Genomic DNA, 13,007 nt, shown 5'->3' with positions numbered 1-13,007 from the left:
ATACTAAAAAAAAAAGGGAGGGTTGTGAGTCACAAAGGGGTCTGTAAATTAAATATTGGGGAGGGGGATCAAGGGGGTCAAGGGAAAAAGCATAATCTGGGGATAATATGATGGCAGGAAATACAGAATTAGTAATTTTAACTGTAAATGTAAATGGGATGAACGATCCCATCAAACGGAGACGGATAGCAGATTGGATCAAAAAGCAGAACCGTACAATATGTTGTCTACAGGAAACACACTTAAAGCAGGGAGATACATACAGAGTAAAGGTAAAAGGTTGGAACAGAGCCTATTATGCTTCAGGTAAAGCCAAAAAAGCAGGGGTAGCTATCCTTATCTCAGATCAAGCAAAAGCAGAAGTAGATCTCGTTAAAAAAGATAAGGAAGGAAACCATATCCTGCTGAAAGGTAGCATAAATAATGAAACCATATCAATACTAAACATATATGCACCAAGTGGTATAGCATCTAACTTTCTAAAGGAAAAGTTAAGAGAATTGCAAGAAGAAATAGACAGTAAAACTATAATAGTGGGAGATCTCAACCTTGCACTCTCAGATTTAGACAAATCAAACCACAAAACAAACAAGAAAGAAATTAAAAAAAGTAAATAGAACATTAGAAAAAACATAATGATAATGACAATGATGAGACATCATACCATAATCTTTGGGATGCAGCTAAAGCAGTAATAAGGGGAAATTTTATGTCTTTAGAGGCTTATTTGAAGAAAATAGAGAAAGAGAAGATTAACGAATTGGGCTTACAACTTAAAAGGCTAGAAAAAGACCAAATTATAAACCCCCAACCAAAAATTAAACTTGAAATACAAAAATTAAAAGGAGAAATCAATAATGTTGAAAGTAAAAAAAAAAAAAAAAAAAAAAAAACTATTGAATTAATAAATAAAACCAAGAGTTGGTTTTATGAAAAAGCCAATAAAATAGATAAACCTTTGGTAAATTTGATCAAAAAAAAGAAAGAGGAAAATCAAATTGATAGTCTTACAAATGAAAAGGGGGATCTTTCCACCAATGAAGAGGAAATCAGAGAAATAATAAGGAGTTACTTTGCCCAACTTTATGCCAATAAATTTGATAACTTAAGTGAAATGGATGATTTCCTCCAAAAATATAGGCTCCCTAGATTAACAGAGGAGGAGATAAATTGCTTAAAAAGTCCCATTTCAGAAAAAGAAATAGAACAAGCTATTAATCAACTCGCCAGGAAAAAATCCCCAGGGCCAGATGGATTCACATGTGAATTCTACCAAACATTTAAAGAACAATTAGCCCCAATGTTATATAAATTATTTGAAAAAATAGGGGATGAAGGAGTCCTACCAAACTCCTTTTATGACACAGACATGGTACTGATACCTAAACCAGGTAGATCGAAAACTGAGAAAGAAAATTATAGACCAATCTCCTTAATGAATATGGATGCTAAAATCTTAAATAAGATATTAGCAAAAAGACTTCAGAAAATCATCTCCAGGATAATACCCTATGATCAAGTAGGATTTATTCCAGGAATGCAGGGCTGGTTTAATATTAGGAAAACTATTAATATAATTGACCATATTAATAATCAAATTTATAAGAACCATATGATCATCTCAATAGATGCAGAAAAAGCATTTGTCAAAATCCAACATCCATTCCTACTAAAAACTCTTGAGAGTATAGGAATAAATGGACTATTCCTTAGAATAATCAGGATCATATATTTATGACTGTCAGTAAGCATAATTTGCAATAGAAATAAACTGCAACCTTTCCCAGTAAGATCAGGAGTGAAACAAGGTTGCCCACTATCACCATTACTATTCAATATAGTACTAGAAACGCTAGCCTCGGCAATAAGAGCCGAGAAAGAGATTCAAGGAATTAGAGTTGGAAATGAGGAAATTAAACTATCACTTTTTGCAGATGACATGATGGTATACTTAGAGAACCCCAAAGACTCTGCTAAAAAGCTACTAGAAATAATTCAAAATTTCAGCAAAGTGGCAGGATACAAAATAAATCCACATAAATCCTCGGCATTTTTATATATCACTAACAAAATGCAACAGCAAGACACACAAAGAGAAATTCCATTCCAAACAAATGTTGAGAGTATAAAGTATTTGGGAATCCATCTACCAAAGAAAAGTCAGGAATTATATGAGAAAAATTACAAAACACTTGCCACAAAAATAAAATCAGATTTAAATAATTGGAAAGACATTTAGTGCTCTTGGATAGACCGAGCTAATATAATAAAGATGACAATACTCCCCAAACTAATCTATTTACTTAGTCCTATACCAATCAGACTCCCAAGAAACTATTTTAATGACCTAGAAAAAATAACAACAAAATTCATATGGAAGAATAAAAGGTCGAGAATTGCAAGGGAACTAATGAAAAAAAACTCAGAGGAAGGTGGTCTAATTGTACCTGATCTAAAGCTATATTATATAGCAGCAGTCACCAAAACCATTTGGTATTGGCTAAGAAATAGACCAGTAGATCAATGGAACTGATTAGATACAAAGGACAAAAAAAGGTACATATATAGCAACCTAATCTTTGACAAACCCAAAGATACCAACCTTAGGGATAAAAATTCATTATTTGGAAAAAAACTGTTGGGAAAACTGGAAATTAGTATGGCAAAAATTAGATATGGATCCATACAACACCATATACCAAGATAAGATCAAAATGGGTCCATGATTTAGGCATAAAGAATGAGATCATAAATAGATGAGAGGAACAGAGAATAGTCTACCTCTCAGACCTGTGGAGGAGGAAGGAATTTATGACCAGAGGAGAACTAGATATCATTATTGATCACAAAATAGAAGATTTTGATTACATCAAACTAAAAAGTTTCTGTACAAACAATACTAATGCAAATAAGATTAGAAGGGAAGTAACAAATTGGGAAAATATTTTTACAGTTAAATGTAGCGTGCCATCCTGGCAGTTACAATTACTAGTCTGACCTAGGCCCCAAACAGTGTACCTTTGACCACTGACCTTTGCAGAGTCAACTCTACCTGGCTTGCCTCCTCTGAGGCTTTCAAACATCTCTGGCCACAATCTCTTGAATCTATAGTTTAATAACAGGTAGCACCCTCAAGAACAGCCACATGTAATCTTAAAAGCTTTTATTATACCTACTCACATAATGCCCTGACTGATGCCCAGACTTGTTGGTTCCCGAGGGAACACCTGGTCAGAAGACCCACGTGTTCACTACCAAAACCCTTACCTCCTTTGGCTATCCATCTTGGTTTGGCCACCCAGGCTAGGGAGCCAAGGTGAAGAGCGACAGGTAAAAGAGAGCAACTGCTGCCTGCAGTGGGCTTATAAAGGGCCTTTGAGGTCACACACACAGCCAATCAGAGAGAGAGTCACCCATTATGAAGCTATCTCATGATGGCCAATATCCCAACTACAAGACAGTCTTAATATCCACAGAAATTACTTCTGGGCCTCAATCTCCCGATGCATTGTTTCTGCCCATTTAAAGGGCCTTTACAGTTAAAGATTCTGATAAAGGTCTCATTTCCAAAATATATAGAGAACTGATCCTAATTTATAAGAAATCAAATCATTCTCCAATTGATAAATGGTCAAAGGATATGAATAGACAATTCTCAGATGATGATATCGAAATTATATCCACTCATATGAAAGAGTGTTCCAAATCACTACTGATCAGAGAAATGTAAATTAAGACAACTCTGAAATACCACTACACACATGTCAGATTGGCCAAGATGACAGGAACAAATAATGATGAATGTTGGAGGGGATGTGAGAAAACTGGGACACTAATACATTGTTGGTGGAGTTGTGAAGGAATCCCACCATTCTGGAGAGCAATTTGGAACTATGCCCAAAAAGTTATCAAACTGTGCATACCCTTTGATCCAGCATTGCTGTTATTGGGCTTATATCCCAAAGAAATACTGTGGAAGGGAAAGGGGCTTGTATGTGCCAAAATGTTTGTGGCAGCTCTTTTTGTAGTGGCTAGAAACTGGAAGATGAATGGATGTCCATCAATTGGAGAATGGTTGGGTAAATTATGGTATATGAAGATTATGGAATATTATTGCTCTGTAAGAAATGACCAGCAGGAGGAATACAGAGAGGCTTGGAGAGACTTATATCAACTGATCATGAGTAAAATGAATAGAGCCAGAAGATTGCTGTACACTTCAATGCTGTATGAAGATGTATTCTGATGGAAGTGGATATCTTCAACATAAAGAAGATATAACTCACTTCCAGTTGATCAATGATGGATAGAAACAACTACACCCAGACAAGGAACACTGGGAAGTGAATGTAAACAGTTAGAACTACTATCTATCTACCCAGGTTACTTATGCCTTTGGAATTTAATACTTAATGTGCAACAAGAAAATGGTATTTATACACATATATTGTATCTGGGTTATATTGTAACACACGTAAAATATATGGGATTGCCTGTCATCAAGGGGAAAAAGTAGATGGAGGGAGGGGATGATTTGGAAAAATGAATACAAGGGATAATGTTAAAAAAATTACTCATGCATATATAATGTCAAAACTTTTATAAATAAAACTAAAAAAAAAAAGATCTCTTTCGGATATAAGCCTAGTAATATCATTGCTGGATCAAAGGGTATGCACAGTTTGATAACTTTTTGAGCATAGTTCCAAATCGCTTTCCAGAATGGGTGGATGTATTCATAATTCCACCAACAATGTATCAGTGTCCCAGTTTTCCCCCATCCCCTCCAACATTCAGTAGTATCGTTTCCTGTCATCCTAGCCAATCTGACAGGTTTGAGTTGTCTTCATTTGCAATTCTCTGATTAATAATGACTTGGCACATCTTTTCATATGGCTAGAAATAGTTTTAATTTCTTCATCTGAAAATTGTTCATATCCTTTGACCATTTATCAATTTGAGAATGGCTTGAATTCTTACAAAGTAGAATCAATTCTCTATATATTTTGGAAATGAAGCATTTATCAGAACTTTTGAATGTAAAAGTGTTTTCCCAGTTTATTGCTTCCCTTTTAATCTTGTCTGCAGTGGTTTTGTTTGTTTAACAGCTTTTCAATTTGATATAATCAAAAAGTTCTATTTTGTGATCCATAATGATCTTTACTTCTTCTTTGCTCACTAATTCCTTCCTCCTCCACAGGTCTGAAAGGTAAACTATCCTATGTTCTTCTAATTTATTTATGATCTCATTCTTTATGCCTAGATCATGGACCTATTTTGACCTTATCTTGGTGTATGGTGTTAAGTGTGGGTCAATAACTAGTTTTTGCCATACTAATTTCCAATTTCTCCAGCAGTTTTTTGTCAAACACTGAATTCTTACCCGAAATCTGTTGTCTTTGGGTTTGTCAAACACTAGATTATAAACATTATTGATTATTTTGTTTTTTGAGCCTAACCTATTGCATTGATAAACTAGTTTATTTCTTAGCCAATACCAGATGATTTTGGTAACCATTGCTTGATAATATAATTTTAGATCTGGTACAATTAGGCTACCCTCATTTGATTTTTTTTTTCATTAGTTCCCTTGAAATTCTTGACCTTTTGTTCTTCCAGATGAATTTTTGTTGTTATTTTTTCTAGATCAGTAAAATATTTTCTTAGGAGTTTTATTGGTATATCACTAAATAAATAAATTAATATAGGTACTTATGTCATCTTTATTATATTTGTTTGACCTACCCAACAGTACTTAATATTTTTTCCAATTGTTTAGAGCAGATTTTATTTTTGTCGAAAGTATTTTGTAATTTTGCTCATATAGCTTCTGACTTTAAAATAACTGTGTATAGAATAAAATATATAGATTTTTATTTTAAATGGAATTTCTATTTGTATCGCTTGCTGTTGGATTTTGTTAGTGATGTATAAAAATGCTGATGATTTCTGGGGATTTGTTTTGTATCTTGCAATTTTGCTAAAGCTGTGGATTATTTCTAATAGCTTTTTAGTTGATTCTCTGAGTTCTCTAAATATATCATCATATCATCTGGAAAAAGTGATAATTTGATTTCCTCATTATCTACTCTAATTCTTTTAATCTCTTATAGCCAAAGCTAGCATTTCTAATATTAAATAGTAACGGTGATAAATGGGCCACGTTGTTTTATTCCTGATATTATTGGGAATGGCTCCAGTTTATCCCACTATATATGATGCTTACTAATGGTTTTATATATATGCTACTCACTGTATTAAGAAAAATTCCATTTATTCCTAGACTCTCTAGTGTTTTTAATAAGAATGGGTGTCAGATTTTATCAAATGCTTTTTCTGCATCAATGAGACAATCATATGGTTTCTTTTAATTTGGTTATTGATATAGTCAATTATGCTAATTGTTTTCCTAATATTGAATCAGCCATGCATTCTTGGTATAAATCCTACTTGGTCATGGTGTAGTATCCTGGGGATGACTATCTATAATCTCTTTGCTAATATTTTATTTAAGATTTTTGCATCAATATTCATTAAGAAGATTGTTCTATAATTTTCTTTCTCTGTTTTTGTCATACCTGGCCTAGGTACCAGTACCATGTCTGTGTTTTAAAAGGAATTTAGTAGGAGTGTTTCATTCCTAATTTTTCCAAAAAGTTTATATAGTATTAGAGGTAACTTTTCTTTAAATATTTGGTAGAATTCACATGTAACCCATCTGTCCCTGGGGATTTTTCCTTAGGAAGTTGACTAATACCTTGTTTTATTTCTTTCCTATGTTTGGAGGTCAAATTTTTTGTTTCGTTCTGGTCTTCTCATCAAAAATAAATGGAATTCACTAGTCCATCTTCATCCCTGGAAGAAAATGCTCACTTTATCACAGTAGTTTATTCTTGGCTGCATTCTAAGTTCCTTTGTTTTTTTATTTTTTTGGAAAATAAGATTACTGGACCTTTCATCATTTAAGTTGGAAGCTGCTAGATCCTGGTAAAACCTTGTTGTGGCTCCTCAATATTTGATTTTTTTTTCCTGGCTGCTTATAATACTTTTTCCTTGGTTGGATAGTTCTGAAATTTAACCATAATATTCCTTGGAGTTTTATTTTGAGGTCTCTTTCAGGAGGTATTTGGTGAATTCTTTCAATGATTATTTTATCTTCTGATTCTATGACATCAAGGCAATTCTCTTTAATGATTCCCTAAAAAAATAGTGTCTAGGTTGTTTGTTTGTTTTTTTCATCATGGTTTTCAGAGTCCAATAATCCTTAAATTGTCTCTCCTACTTCCAATTTCTAGAGCAGTTGTTTTCCCAAGTGTGTATTTTACATTTTTTCTTTTTTTCTTTTCATTTTTTTATTTGCTTGACTAATTCTTGATGTCTCATCGAGTCATTCATTTCCACTTGTTCAATTCTGATTTTTAATGAATTATTTTCTTCATTTACTTTTTTTTAATGTGTCCAAATGAGTTTTTAAATGAGATGTTTTGTTCTATGGAATGTTTTTTTTCCATTTCACAAATTCCGTTTTTCAGGGAATTGTTTTCTTTTTCCATTTTATCAAAATGATCTTTTAATGAGTTCTATGTCTTTCCCAAACCCTCTTGCAAAGTTTTGCTTTCCTTTCTCCAATTTTCTTCTAGCTCTCTTTTAAGATCCTTTTTAATTTCTTCTAGGAGAGCCTTATGTAATGGAGATCACATTGTATCACCTTTGGGGCTTTATCTGAAGATGATCTATTTTTAGTCTCCTACAACTCTGAAATCTGTTTTCTTTCACTATAAAAACTATCTATGCTTAGAGTTCTCTTTGCCTTTTTACTAATTTTTTTTTAAGTTGTCATCTGCTTTTAGGGCAAGGGAGGTTTTCTAAGTTTTCTCTACAAGCAGCAGCAAAGTGGCCTCGGCTATGCTGGGATCTTGCTGACTCACTCCAGGTGCTTGGTGGGTGTGGCCAGGTCCCATGAGATTCTGGTGTTTCCAGTTTCCTGTTTACCTTTTGTGTTGGTGTTGAATGTTTTATAACTTTTCTGCTAATTTTCTGACTTGTAACTATGGTAGAGTAGCCAACACTGGTGTAGATTTCTCTCTGTAGGTTCTTGTTGCATGGAGACTGAATGGCTGGCCTCCATGCTCTGACAGCCTGGGCCTTGCCACCTCCCTCTGTGCCCAACCAAAAACAACTTTTTCTGGCAATTATGTAAATTACTTTCTGCTGGTAATTTGCTGCATCCCCAGTATTTGTGGATTCTGCCATTCCTGAACTAATTCAGAGGATGGATTTGCTAATTAGCTAAGGGTCTGTAGGAGAAGATCAGAAAGAAGCATGTGTCCTCTCCACCATCTTGGCTCTGCCTCTCTAGAAATTTATCTTACTCTTTAAAGAAGTAAGAGGAGAAAGGGGAAAGAAAAGGGAGGGGCAGAATAGAAGGGAGGACAGAAATACTAGGGGGGAAAACTAAAAGAAAGGTAGAAGGTAGGACAAATAGAGGAGGGATAGGTGTAATATTCTTCTCTAAAATGTAATATTCTCTTATTGGGGGTTTTCCTGGGGTCTCTGGAGGCAGCTTTAGTTTCAGTTCAATAATCATCCAAAATACAGCCAGGTATTAAAATCCAAATCCTTTATTGTCTCTTTCCAAGACTTGTCTCCTTTCTTGGGGCTTGGTTAGCTTTCTTAGAGGCCTATCTCTTCCTTTGGTTCTGAGAGTTTAAGCTTTTGCCACCAGTCCTTTGACTTCTCTGCTTCAGCCAGCTTCTTGAGGTCCTCCTGAATGTGTCTTCATTTCTGTGGGGGAGGCAGGAGCACTGCCACCACTTCTCTGGTCTTCCTTCTTTCTCCTTCTGGCTGAGCTTGTCCAAGCTTGTATTCTCTCTCATCATAGATGTGAATCTTGTGAAACTATAGTAAGTACTAAGTATATGTACAGAACTAGAGAACTGTTAAGCACTATACTAAACAACCATTGTCTCTATTAATTCCTGTAGATGTTCTGTTGTCTCTAAATTGTAATCCTTCTTTGGGAGGCAGGATCTCTTGGGGAGCTTCTGGGGAGGCAGCCTTAGTTTTAGTTCCAGTACCAGTAATCCCCAAAATGCAGCCAAGAGTTAAAGTCCTTTACTGTCTCTTTCCAAATCTCCAGCTAGTTTCAGTCTCTACCTCCCTCTGAATCCAAAGCCTCCAGCCAGTGCGAAGATAGACATGAGAATGAATCAGACTCTGCCTCCAAGACTGTGGGATTGTGGGCTTCTGTATGCTTGGCCCTGAGAGTTTCTTGCTTATATGGTGCACACTGAGCATACAACAATCATTTCATCACTAGGAAACCATTATTTGTTGTAGGATTCAATGCTAAATTAGATTTAGTAATTGTCTCCTCAATTCCACTCAGTACCTTGTTTCAAGTTTTGGCCCATAACATCTCCTTGTAGGATCAAATCAATTTTCTCTATTCATTCCAATGACTTAGCACCTTGTAAAAATTCTTTTTTTTTTTTTTTAAATTTTGCCACAATTTTTTTTCTTTTTTCTTTTTTTTTAAATTAATTTTATAATTGTAATTTTTTGACATTACATATGTATAGGTAATTTTTTATAGCTTTATCCCTGTACTCACTTCTTTTCTAAATTGTCCCCTCCCTCCCTCTTCCCCCTCCCCTAAATGACAGGCAATCCCATATATGTTACATGTGTTACCTTGTAAAAATCCTAACAAATTCCACTGACTTAGCACCTTGTTTCAAGTTCTGGCCCATTAATAGATGGGTTAAAAACAAAACACTACTGAGGAGGGACAGGGTGAAAAGAGAGATCAAAAGTATATACAGAAAAAGGAGAGAAAATAAAATGATGGGAAATACAGAACTAGTAATCACAACAATGAATGTGAGTGGGATGAACTTTCCCATAAAATGGAAACAGATAGTACAGTAGATTAAAAAAAAATCTACAATATGTTGTTTATAAGAAACACATTTGAAACACAGAGATACATAGAGAATAAGGGTAAAAGGCTGAACTAAAAACAAAGCAGAGGTAGCAATTCTCATCTCAGACAAAGCAAAAGTAAAAATAGATCTAATTAAGGAAGAAAACTACATCTTGTTAAAGGATACCATAAACAATGAAGTTCTAAAGATACTAAATATATATTCAGCAAGTGGTAGAGCTTCCAAATTCTTAGAGAATATATTAAGCCATTGACAAGAAGAAATAGACAACAAAACTATATAAGTGGTAGGTCTCAGCCTTCTCCTCTCAAAATCAGACAAATCTAATCACAAAATAAACAATAGAGAAACTAAGAACATTAAAAGGATCCTAAAACACACACACACACACACATACATACACACACAAACACACACACACACACACACACACACACACGCACATCTATCTATCTATCTATCTATCTATCTATATGTATATGTATATATATATATATATATCTATATAGATATATATATAAGTAATATGTATGTATATATATGTGGGTATATATATATATATATATGTATGTATATATATATATATATATATATATGTATATATATATATATATATATATATGTATATGTATGTATATATATATATAATAAAATAGGGGTCAAAAGAAATACACCATTTTTTTATGGCAGTACATGGTGCCTGCACAAAAATTGACCTTGTATCAGGGCATAAAAAACTCACAATCAGATATGGAAATACAGAAATAGGAAATGGTTCCTTTTCATACCATGATGCAATAAAGATCGTAGTCAATAAAGGGCCAGGGAAAAATCAAATTAAAAAATTGCAAATTCAATAATCTAATTCTAAATAATTGAGTCTAATTCTAAAATAATTTAGAATAATAAATTCTAAATAATAAAAAAATGCAATTATTGAAACTTTCAAAAATTGCATATGAGAGGATGACAAGAATGAAACAATATGTCAAATCTACAAGATGCAGTCAAAGCAATTTGTATGGGAAATGTTATATATCTAAATAGCCACAGCAATAAAATGGAGAAAGAGGACATCAAAGAACTAAAAAGCTAGAAAAAGCACACATCAAAACTCCTCATATAAATATCAAATTAGAAATTTTAAACTCAAAGGATATAAATAAAATTGAAACTAAGAAAACAATTGAACTATTTTTTTTAATAGGAGTTGGTTTTATGAAAAGACAAAGAAAATAGATAAACGTCTGGTTAATTTGATTGGAAAAGGAAAGAAAAAATCCAAATCACCAGCATCAAAAATGAAAAGGGTGAATTTACCACCAATAAAAAATAACTTAAAGCAATAATTTGCAATAATTTTGCCCATTTGTATGGCAGCAAATCTAACAATCTAGTCAAAATGGATGAATATTTACAAAAATATAAGCTGCACAGATTAACAGAATGCAAATAAATTACTTAAATAGTCCCATTAAAAAAAAAAAAAGTTATTAAACAAGTCATTGATGAACTGCACAAGAAAAATCTCCAGGGCCAGTATAATTCATAAGTGAATTCTACCAAAAAAGAAGAAAAATTAATTCCAATACTATGTAAAATATTTCTAAAAATGGGTAAATTTCTTCTTTAACACAAACTTGGTGTTGATACATAAGCCAGGAAAAGTCAGAACAGAGAAAGAAAATTGCAGACCAATTTTTCTAATGAATGTTGATGCAAAATTTTTAAATAAAATATTAGCAAAAAGATTAAAGCAACCTGTCAACAAGATAATACATTATGGCCAAGTGGGACTTATACCAAGAATGCAGGGCGGGTTCGTTATCAAGAAAACTCTTACCATGATCAACCATATCAATAACGAAACCAACAGAAATCATATGATATTCTCAACAGATTCAGAAAATCTTTTGACATACAATAGCACCCATTCCTATTAAAACATTAGAGGGCATAGGGATAAAGGGATTTTTCCTTAAAATAATTAGCAGCATCTATTTAAAACCATCAGCAAGAATTATTTATAATGGAGAGCAGCTGGAAACATTTCCAGTAAAATTAGAGGTATAATAACAATGTCCATTATCACCACATTATTCAATATTGTTTTAGCAATAAGAAAAGAAAAAGAAATTGAAGGAACAAAAAAAAACTATCACTTTTTGCAAATGATATGATGATATCCTTAGAGAATCCTAGAAAATCATCCTAAAATCTATTTGAGAAAATTAATAGGTTAAACAAAGTTGCAAGATATGAAATAAACCCACATAAATCATCAGCATTTTCATATTTTCACAAAGTCCTGCAGCAAGACATATGGAGAGGGAGGCAGAGCCAAGATGCCGGAGAAGATACACACTACTCTGTGAACGTCCTTACTCCCTCACAACCAATTAGATAAATCAGCCTCAGAAATAGCGCTGGACTGATAGATACCACAAGGACTGGAAGCACGACTTACTAGCTAAAGAGAATCTATCTAGAGTTTCAACAGAAAAGGTCAGTTCCCAGGGGAGGAAGAAGAGAGGCCAGCACAGACGGCTGGGTGCTAGCACACTGCACTGATCACGCTGGGAAGGGCTCTGGGATCAGAGAAGCCACTGAGATAAAGAAATCTGGCACAGGCTGTCAGCTCTTCTCTGCTTATAATACAGCAGTTCAGAAGAGAAATCTAAACCACTTTAAAAATTCAAAGATAGATTAGATTTTTCCGGATCCTGGGGGTGACTCAGCAGCTCTCAGCACTGTGGGTGTGGCCCCTAGCTCTCACCTGTGACTAGTTAAGAGATTGAGAAGTGGGCTGATATGGCCCAAGGCAACATACACTGCCTAGCTCAGCTGAAGGCTGTGGACCTGAGCCCCTGAAGCCCCAGAGAAGCAGAACCTTTGAACTAGGGACCACTGTTTCTGGCAGACACTTCCAGTTTGAGTACACGGGCTTTTCACGTCACCTGCTGCAGACATCCATGCCCCACAGGGACACATAGGCTGGGCTTTGTGTTGCCTTTACTGTTCAGTCTCAAACCTCAGGGAAGCCGCTAGAACACAGCGCCC

The sequence above is a fragment of the Sminthopsis crassicaudata genome, chromosome 1 (genome assembly GCF_048593235.1).
Source record: "Sminthopsis crassicaudata isolate SCR6 chromosome 1, ASM4859323v1, whole genome shotgun sequence".
NCBI lineage: Eukaryota > Metazoa > Chordata > Mammalia > Dasyuromorphia > Dasyuridae > Sminthopsis > Sminthopsis crassicaudata.
Note: the sequence above shows the minus strand (reverse complement) of the source record.